Source organism: Schistocerca americana, chromosome 5 (assembly GCF_021461395.2).
Source record: "Schistocerca americana isolate TAMUIC-IGC-003095 chromosome 5, iqSchAmer2.1, whole genome shotgun sequence".
In the NCBI taxonomy this organism is placed as follows: domain Eukaryota; kingdom Metazoa; phylum Arthropoda; class Insecta; order Orthoptera; family Acrididae; genus Schistocerca; species Schistocerca americana.
In genome coordinates this window covers 664836272-664847342 of record NC_060123.1, presented here as the reverse complement: position 1 = coordinate 664847342, position 11071 = coordinate 664836272, and positions in this window count along the sequence as shown.

Here is an 11071-nt window from a genome sequence, read left to right as displayed (position 1 = left end):
TTTAAATACCTGGGTGAAATTATAACACATAAATTGGACGAGAAACCTGCATGGCGAGCAAGAACTAATAAAATGATAAAAGCTCAAAAACTAACATGGTCTACGTACAATAAAAAATGTCTATCAATTAAAACAAAATTAAAACATTACAAGACTGTGGTTCAACCAGAGGTTACATACGGAAGTGAAACTCTTTTTAAAGTCACCCAGAAAAACAGAATTGACAAAATTTTAAAAGTAGAGAGAAGAATTGCTAGAACATGCATAAATAAGAAATATCAAAAAGCTGGGCAATGGCGGATAGTTTCAAATGAAGTGGTATACAGAGAACTGGAGCCCATCACTGATAATATACGAAAGAAAAGGATCTCTTTTTGTGGTCACATTCTGAGGACACCAGAAACCAGATTATCAAGGAAAATTATTGAGAAACTCTGGAATTTGACACAACAAGGAGGATGGCTTAAGGAAATAAGAGAGGATATGGAAGAACTGGAAATAACTCTGGATGATTTGCAGAACAAAACGCCAAATTTAAAGAAGTTGAGGGACACAGAAATAAGATTTAAACCAAAAATTGACAAACGACATACAATGAAAAGGGTATTTACAGATAAGGAATGACGAAAAGCATCGGAACGAATGAAGAGATACTGGGCCACTCGGAAGGGGAAAATATCAAAGAAGAGGACCAGAAATGATTGACTGAAGTGGTCCAATGAGGCCGTAAAAGCAGAAGAAAAAAAGAAAGAAGAAGGGAGTTGAAAATTCAATAGTCATGGGCGACTGGAACTTGTTAGTAGGAAAAGGAAGAGAAGGAAATGTAGTAGGTGAATATGGAATGGGAGTAAGGAATGAAAGAGGAAGCAGCTTGGTAGAATTTTGCACAGAGCATAACTTAATCATAGCTAACATTTGGTTCAAGAATCATAAAAGAAGGTTGTATACATGGAAGAAGCCTGAAGATACTGGAAGATCTCAGATAGATAGTAAGACAGAGATTCAGGAACCAGGTTTCAAATTGTAAGGCATTTCCAGGGGCAGATGTGGACTGTAGATTAAAACTGAAGAAATTGCAAAAAGGTGGGAATTTTAGAAGATGGGACCTGGATAAAATGAAAGAACCAGAGGTTGTAGGGAGCTTCAGGGAGAGCATTAGGGAATGATTGACAATGTAATGTAATTAACTGTCGGCGATAAAGTTTATCTCATGTGAAAAGTACGATGCCCACAGTAAAGACTTAAGGTAATTTCATTATGTTGCCAGAAAATGTGTTTAATTTATTTAATTATGAATATTTTCTTTTGTGATAAGTAATGGATTCGTTTGAGATGTTAAATGCTGTATATTTGTATGTATTTATTTATATGTATCTTTAGAGTTTATTAAGGTCAGTAGACTAAAGAATCTAGAATGCAGGAATGTCTGCAACTTCCGGACACATGTTGGCTTGCCCGCCACTTCTTCGTCTGTACTGGAGGGCGATGGACGTGTTTACATGACAAGTGCAGTATAATGCATTTAGAGTATCAATGTTCATAGTGAAAATGGTGTAGTTACTAACAAAAAGTACGAATAAATATAATTTTTAGCTGAAAGTATTTCAGATCTGGTAGTGTTTATTTCAAACAGGAAGAAAACCCAGGCCATGTTTGTTGGAATGATTATTTTGCAGACAAAACTTCGAGAACCCCTAGACAAACGAGATGTGCAGTGTGTAATCTTTCAGCAGCTACTAAAAAATAAGTCTTGCTGAAATTGTGCTGGAACTACTCATATTATTCTCATTCAAAAACACATGGTGAGTGTGTGGTCCTACCATAATATACTGCGTAAGCTTCCACAATTGTTCAGTTATCAAAAAACGAGATAGATAACAACATGGTGGCATCATCCGCGATTATTGAAAACGTTACTGAAATAAATTACTACCAAGATTGCGAAGAAAACGACAGAATTCGTACATCCTGGATGAAAATGTTCAAGGAAGTTGTATGCTGATACCTTCAAGACAAAGGAAGTTGTATGCTGATACCTTCAAGACAAAGGAAGTCGTATGCTGGTAGCTTCAAGACAATGGAATTCAGTTACTGGAGCAAGAATAATGGCACAATAAGTCAAGAAAGAAGAAAAAAGTGTAAAGTGTTGTGCAAAAAAAAAAAAAAAAAAAAAAAAACAATACTCATATAAGTGTAGCGTTTCAGTGTTGTGAATTCCATCACGCACCAATCAACAAAAATGATGTTACAAGATAAGAAAATCAGTAAACTGTGAGTAAGATAATTTAGTATCCTTTAGAAAAATAAATGTATTGTATTTTGTTTATTCCTGTGTAAAAAGATGACTATTGTAAAAGAGGAAAGTATTGACAACGGTGTCACCAATGCTAGTACCGATGTAACTTTATCATACGAAAGTGAATGCAACAGTAATAGTCTTGATCTTGTAGACAAAGTTGAAACTCGTACAGAAAGACAGGATGAAGTTAAAGACATGTTATCAACAATAATAATTATATGGAGGGAAAATTTAAGGCAATTGATGACACTAACAGACATAAAGGGGCAGTGGTTAGGAAATATTAAAGACAGACTCGATGCTAATGAGATTCATTTGGAACAAAGCGAGCAAAACAATGCTGCTCAGTTAGACCAGAATCTTAAGCTCATCAGTGATAGATTTGAAAAACAGTTCAAAGAATATGAAAAGAAAAATGACAATCACTTTCAAAAGGTAGAAGCAAAAATTTCCAGTTTGAGTTGTAATATGGTTAAGATCATGGGTAAGGTCAATTATGTAGGGAGAAAAGTTAAAAATGTAGATGCAAAAGTAAAAATCTGAAAACTGAAGTTGGTGCAGGTACAGAGAAAATCTGTAATGTGTTTAAAGTTGTGCATTCAGATATCAAACATGTAGAAGAAAAAGTATCTGATCGTATTTCTATCGTAGACGATAAAATTGTTCAAGCAGAAAGCAAATTTGAACAAAAGATAGGAATCATTACTGAAAAAAATAGATGTAAATAACCAGATAAGCAAAAATGAAGTCAAGAGTTTAGAAAGTAGTATTAATGACATCACTAATAAACTTGAAAGTGTTAGTAGCAATATGGTCACCAATAGTTTGCCAAACAATATTGGCCATTTGTGGTGCAACATTCCAGTAAAAAGCTTTTCAGATGAGAACAGTATGCATCCGGTAGATTTCCTGCAGGATTACAAAGATAACTTTTTTCCAAATATGAATGATAATTTGAAAATTAAATTTGTGAAAAGATTTCTAGAAGGTGAAGTATTGTCATGGACTAATCATTATTGTACGGAGGGAATGGCTTTTGCAGAGTTTGAGGAGAGGTTCTTAAGTAAATTCTGGTCAGAGACAGAACAAGCAAGAATAAAAAGTGAATTCTTGAATTGACCTGTTTATAAACATGAGTATGGTAGCATGAAGCAATTTTGCAGAAATCAGTTAAGGAAACTCACTCACCTAAGCAAACCTTTTGATGAACTCATTCAAATCGATGCACTTAAAAGGAGGCTACCATATGAACTACAGTGGGAGTTAGCTTATGGTCCAGATGACACAATATATCAGTTTTTGAAATACGTTGACAAACTAGACAGAATTATTGAGAAAACAGGTAAACCACCACACCATAGTCAAAACCATTTTCAAAAGACAGGGCATACAAATTGGGGAAACACACAACGTGATAAAAAGGAACCACACAATTCTGGAGGTAGTGATTCTCATCAGAGAAGAGTACAGCTTCAAGGGATCAAAAGGACACAATTTCCATTACAAAGGTCAGTATGGAAATAGTCATAATCAATTTGGTAACAGACACTTTGGAAATAAACCAAAGGAGCGGAATAGTCACAACGGTATGGGGAGATCTGAACAGAAGTTAAAAAACTGAAAAGGGCTCCATTGGTGGTCCGCAAGGAGCTACTTATACACAAATGGAAAGGGCCAACCCAAACTGTCAAACTAAACAGAAAGATACCAGTGACATAATGAGTAATTATTTTAAAGAGAAGTGTTATCCCATTGATGTAGTATCTGTTTCAAATAATATATGTCATACAAATAAACCAGAAACAAAAAGCAAGTTATTTAAAGACACTGATTGCTTAAAGAACTGTGAAGAAGAAGTAAACTTAGATTCATTCTATGAGTAGGCTGAGAGGGGCACCTTGCTGGAAAATAGTTGTTCAAATGAGCAAAGTGTATTAGGAATTAAAGAACTTATGGAAGAGTCTGGTGGGCTAGAAATGAAAATAGCACCTAGTAAAGAGGATTTAAATGTGTATCTGCATACTGAAGGTAAGGGTGCAGAGGATCTAGAGGATAATTTTTGTGATGTTGATTGGGAAGAAAAGGAGATTGAGGATAGTAGTGAAGAAAGATGTTTTATTGGGGTAAGTGAGGAGCTGGAAGCTTTAGGCTTTACTAATATAAAAGAGGATAGTAATGAAATTAGCGAGGTACACATGAACACAGTTGACAATTTGAATGATAAGGATGCCAGAATTTTAGTCAGTGAGTTATTTGATCTGGATACATGTAAGAAAAATGAGAAGGAATTGACAGCAGGTAGGGGAGTAGATGATGAAATGTCATATAGCGAGCAATTTTTGTTTAACTTATGGGTTAACAGTAGTGCCATTAAGGATGATGAAAATTTCAGAAGGGTAACACTTGATGTATGTGAAACTTTGTATCCACAATGGTGGCGTAGAATTAAGTATCACATTGCACAAATGTTAAGAGATAAATATAAAGGAGAGACACATAATAGCGCAAATGAATGTAGTTGGATTAATGAAATATTCAGGAATAGTAATCAGGCCAAAGAAAATGCAATTAGGGTAATAACAGAATATAACTCTGGTAGTAATGATACAGGTAATGACACTGGAAAGGGACATGGATTTAGTGAAATTGAAGATGAATTATTACATGAGAATATTAACAAAAAATGTGACTTTGATGTAAGCAGTCCGTTTATTGATGTGCAGATAAGATCATGGAAAGGAAAGTGTTTAGTGGACACAGGAAGTCAAGTATCTGGGATATCAGAATCATTAAGTAAAAAACTGAAAACTAATAAGGACTATGTTGAGTTACCTGTAGTAGGAATTAAAATAAGAGGTGCTACCGGGAAGCACAGTAAATCAATGAGTCAGGCTTCTATTACTTTTGAATTTGAAGGAGTATCATGGTCACAGGGGCGTCTTGTCATTCCTGATCTCACAGAGGATTTTATCCTAGGCATGTCTTGGATAACAAAAGTAAGTGCAGCATTTGATTGGGTAGGACAGAAATTAATGATGACTCTACCAAGTGGTGAAGTCATCACTACAAAACTTCTTACATCAAATGTGTCACGTATGAATAAGACAGTGAACAGTATTGAATTTACAAAAGAAGGTAAGTACACTGAAAGCCATGTTACAGATTTTGATACAGATGAGATAGACTTTGAAAAGTTGGTAAATGAAAAAGTAGCTAAAGCTAGAGAACTAACTGAGAACCAAAAACAAGATTTGAAATTATTTTTGTGGGAATATAGTGATGTATTTAGCAATATACCAGGTAAAGTAATTGGATACCGATGTACTTTACAGTTGAAGCCACATGAACCTTTCTTTACAAAATCGTACAGTATTCCAATCTCGAAAATGGTAGCACTGGAGAAAGAATTACAAAAGATGGAAGTGTGTGAAGTCATTGAGAGGAGTATAAGCCCTTATAATAATCCCTTGGTTATTGTAAATAAATCTAATAGGCAAGTCAGATTAGTACTAGATTCCAGACAGTTAAACAAATGTTTGTACAGAGAAACTGACTATCCAGAGAACATCAATGAGTTGTTATACAAAATTAAAAATATCCAAATTATGTAAAGCCTTGATCTAACTTCAGGTTTTTATCAAGTACCTCTTGCAATTAGTTCTAGGAAGTACACTGCTTTCTTGTACAATGGGACATGTTACCAGTATTGTGTAGTGCCTTTTGGATTAAACTCATCAGTCGCCAAATTTATAAGGGCACTAGACTATGTACTTGGCCAAGAAGTTGTGTCAGAATTAACAATTTATGTAGACGATATATTAGTGTCAAATCAAAGTTGGGAGGCTCATTTGAAATAATTAAAAAAGGTGTGTGAGAAACTCAGAAGAGGGGGAATGACATTAAAACTGGAAAAATGTAAATTTGGTGTGTCAGAACTCATATTTTTAGGTCATGTCATAACTAAGGAAGGGATAAGTGCAGATCCTGAGAAAATAAAATCTATCGTAAACTTTCCATCTCCTAGAAACCAAAAACAATTAAAGTCTTTCTATCGACTCTGTGGATTCTATCAAAAATGTATAAATGGATAATGCCTTAATGTAACATGTTTAAGCAACTTACTTAGAAAAAATGCTACATGGAATTGGTCTGAAGAGTGTCAGAAAGAATTCGATAAAATTAAGAATGAACTTTGTAATAACAGTCTTTTACACAGACCAGATTTTAGTTTGCCATTTTGTCTTCACACTGACAGTAGTGATTATGGACTAGGAGCAGAACTATTTCAGGAGAAAGTTGTGAATGGAAAAAATCTTCATTGTACTATTGCATTTGCCAGCAGAATGTTACTTAAACATGAGAGAACTTACACAGTCACAGAAAAGGAATTACTCACAGTACACTTGGCGTTTACAAAATTTAAAACATACCTGTCAGGACACAAGATAAAAGTGTATTCAAACCACAAAGCTTTAAGTTACTTGCAGGAGTGTAGACTATATCACAGTAGATTAACCAGGTGGGCAATGTTCATGCAACAGTTTGGCTACAAAATTGTGTGTATTAAAGGGTCAGAAAATGTAGTAGCTGATGCGTTATCCAGGTTACCAGTAGGAGGAGATCAGGAAATGTTTGATCAAGAGGAAGAAAAGGAATTTAAAATAAGATACATGAAGGGAATCCAAGATGAAAAGCTCATAAGGACACTTTGCAATAACATCAGGAGGGGACAAAATAACGATCCTAATTGGAAATTGGTTAAGGACTGTTTAGGCAAAAGAGGGTATGATAAACTTGACAAATACTATAAGGTCTTTAAGGGAATACTCTTTAGAAGAACAGATGTGGACTCTGACAATTGGAAGCTGTGTTGGCCAGAGTGTGGGGCAGACAAGTTAATAAAGTACACCCATGAGAGTTATGGTCACTGAGAAATACAGAAATGTGTAAAAAAGTTACAAGAAAATATCTACTTTTATAACATGGTAAAGAAGGTGAGGGATGAAATATCAACATGCGACACATGTCAAAGAGTAAAAGAGAGCAACAGAACATGTCAGAGAAAAATGCAGAACATTATTCCAGATAAGCCATTAGATTTAGTAGCTGTAGACTTTTATGGTCCTTTACCTAAAAGCAAAGGTGGCCATAGTTTTATATTCGTCATGGTTGATATATTTTCCAAACTAATTAAACTTTATTCTGTTCGAAAAGCTACAAGTAAAGAGATCATCACAAAGATTGAGAGAGATTACTTCAAGAGTGTAGGGAAACCTAAAGCTATACTATCTGATAATGGTTCACAATTTGTTTCAAACAACTGGAAAGCATTCATGGAAAAAACTAACACAAAACACATCTTGATATCCTTGTACAACCCATCTTCAAACCCAGCAGAAGGTACATGAGAGAAATAGGCAGACTTTGCAGGACATACTGTAGTCACAAACACCCTAGTTGTTCCAACCATGTAAACAACTTTGAGGACATCATGAATAGCTTGCAGCATAGCTCTACTGGGTTTTCACCATATGAAATTATCTTTCATCTCAGACCAGTGAATCTTATTTCTGAATTAATAGACTTTCCACAATGTAGCTTAATATCAATGAAAGAACGTAAAGAGATTGTGAAGAAAACCATGAAGAAACTAGGTGAAGCTAGGAAAAACAGACATGATAGGAAAATAAAGGTTACCACATTCGGAGTAGGCGACCATGTCTTAGTGAAATCCCATGAACAATCGAAATTACTAACAGCAGAACTCAAGAAGTTCTTTGATATTTACATTGGGCCATTTGAGATTATTGAGAACCCCCACCAAAATGCATACCGATTAGTATATCCCAAGTTGAGAAAGCTGTTTGGTCTTAGGAATGTTGTTTCTTTGAAGCCATATATTGAGAAAAGAACAAATTGAGCCTACAAACATGCCCTTATCTGGAAAGAATTTTACTGGAAGAGAAAAAAAAATGCTGTGAGATGAAGTCACAGAAACAAATTTCAGTCACCATACTACACCATGTAATATATCTCATGCAAAATGATGTTGTATCTAGACTGATTGTCACTTAATTCTATTATAAGATTAGATTTCATGATCCCAACATGTTTGTTTAAGTAACTGTACAGTATTTAATGAATTGCAAAATATGTAAACTTGATAAATGAGGGATTTTATTTTACTGAGGATGCTAGGAGACAGGACATTCACCCACCCTGTCAGTTTGAGAATAGCAAATCTCATAATTTGGCAAATCTTGCTCAGTCACTTATATAGACCATAACACTTATAAAATATGTTCTCTAGTTAATAGACTATACTTTCTTGTATATACAAGAGTGGTTTTGTTTTACATCATGCTCACCATGATAACCATTTTTATTCAGCTATGTTGATAACACAACACAGATACTTTGTTTGCTTATTTCGCCTCTTACTCTTGATATCTATCACATAATCTACAAGGCTCATGAGAGAATAGTATTGTTGAACAGAAATACTTTTGCAACCTCAGTGATGATTTAGGAGTTAGTGATATGTCTATTCTAATGTGAGAAAATGTTTTTACTTTAGTATTATTTTATAGTAAATTTCTGGGCAACAAACCGATATGTGTGTTTATGTAATTTTTGTTGTGAGACAAAGGAAGAAGTCAACGGGTGATGTAAGAATAAACAGTTTACTGGAGTTGTGATAAAAAGTTGTATACAAGCCAAGACAGTGATGCAATTTCTGTATCGGACTGACAAGTGGACCAGGGTGCACTTGTAAGTCCTGGTGGGCTATTGTAATGTAATTAACTGTCGGAGATAAAGTTTATCTCATGTGAAAAGAACGATGCCCACAGTAAAGACTTAAGGTAATTTCATTATGTTGCCAGAAAATGTGTTTAAGTTATTTAATTATGAATATTTTCTTTTATGATAAATAATGGATTCCTTTGAGATGTTAAATGCTGTATATTTATATGTATTTATATTTAAAAACAAAGATGATGTGACTTACCATACGAAAGCGCTGGCAGGTCGATAGAAACACAAACAGACACATACATACACACAAAATTCAAGCTTTCGCAACAAACTGTTGCCTCATCAGGAAAGAGGGACGGAGAGGGAAAAACGAAAGGACGTGGGTTTTAAGGGAGAGGGCAAGGAGTCATTCCAATCCCGGGAGCGGAAAGACTTACCTTAGGGGGAAAAAAGGACGGGTATACACTCGCACACACACACATATCCATCCACACATATACAGACACAAGCAGACATATTTAAAGACGTCTGCTTGTGTCTGTATATGTGTGGATGGATATGTGTGTGTGTGCGAGTGTATACCCGTCCTTTTTTCCCCCTAAGGTAAGTCTTTCCGCTCCCGGGATTGGAATGACTCCTTGCCCTCTCCCTTAAAACCCACTTCCTTTCGTCTTCCATCTCCTTCCCTCTTTCCTGATGAGGCAACAGTTTGTTGCGAAAGCTTGAATTTTGTGTGTATGTATGTGTCTGTTTGTGTTTCTATCGACCTCCCAGCACTTTCGTATGGTAAGTCACATCATCTTTGTTTTTAAATATATTTTTCCCGCGTGGAATGTTTCCCTCTATTATATTTATATGTATTTATTTATATGTATCTTTGGAGTTTATTAAGGTCAGTAGACCAAAGAATCTAGAATGCAGGAATGTCTGCAACTTCCGGGCACATGTTGGCTTGCCCGCCACTTCTTTGTCTGTACTGGAGGGCGATGGACGTGTTTACATGACAAGTGCAGTATAATGCATTTAGAATATCAATGTTCATAGTGAAAATGGTGTAGTTACTAACAAAAAGTACAAATAAATATAATTTTTAGCTGAAAGTATTTCAGATCTGGTAGTGTTTATTTCAAACAGGAAGAAAACCCAGGCCGTGCTTGTTGGAATGATTGTTTTGCAGACTAAACTTTGAGAACCCCTAGACAAACGAGATGTGCAGTGTGTAATCTTTCAGCAGTTACTAAAAACTAAGTCCTGCTGAAATTGTGCTGGAACTACTCATATTATTCTCATTCAAAAACACATGGTGAGTGTGTGGTCCTACCACAATATATCGCGTAAGCTTCCGCAATTGTTCAGTTACCAAGAAATGATATAGATAACAACCAGTACAACAAGAATGAGAGGAAGAAATACAGTAGAAGAAGAATGCGTAGCTTTGAGAGATGAAACAGTGAAGGTAGCAGAAGATCAAGTAGGTAAAAAGACGAGGGCTAATAGAAATCCTTGGGTAACAGAAGAGATATTGAATTTTATTGATGAAAGGAGAAACTATAAAAATGCAGTAAATGAAGCAGGCAAAAAGGAATGCGAATGTCTCAAAAATGAGACGGACAGGAAATGCAAAATGGCTAAGCAGGGATGGCTAGAGGACAAATGTAAGGATGTAGAGGTGCATATCACTAGGGGTAAGATATATACTGCCTACAGGAAAATTAAAGAGACCTTTGGAGAAAAGAGAACCACTTGCATGAATATGAAGAGCTCAGATGGAAAGCCAGTTCTAAGCAAAGAAGAGAAAGCAGAAAGGTGGAAGGAGTATATAGAGGGTCTATACAAGGGCGATGTTGTTGAGGACAATATTATGGAAATGGAAGAGAATGTAGATGAAGATGAAATAGGAGATATGATACTGCGTGACGAGTTTGACAGAGCACTGAAAGACCTAAGTCGAAACAAGCCTTCAGGAGTAGATAACATTCCATTAGAACTACTGACAGCTTTGGGAGAGCCAGGCCT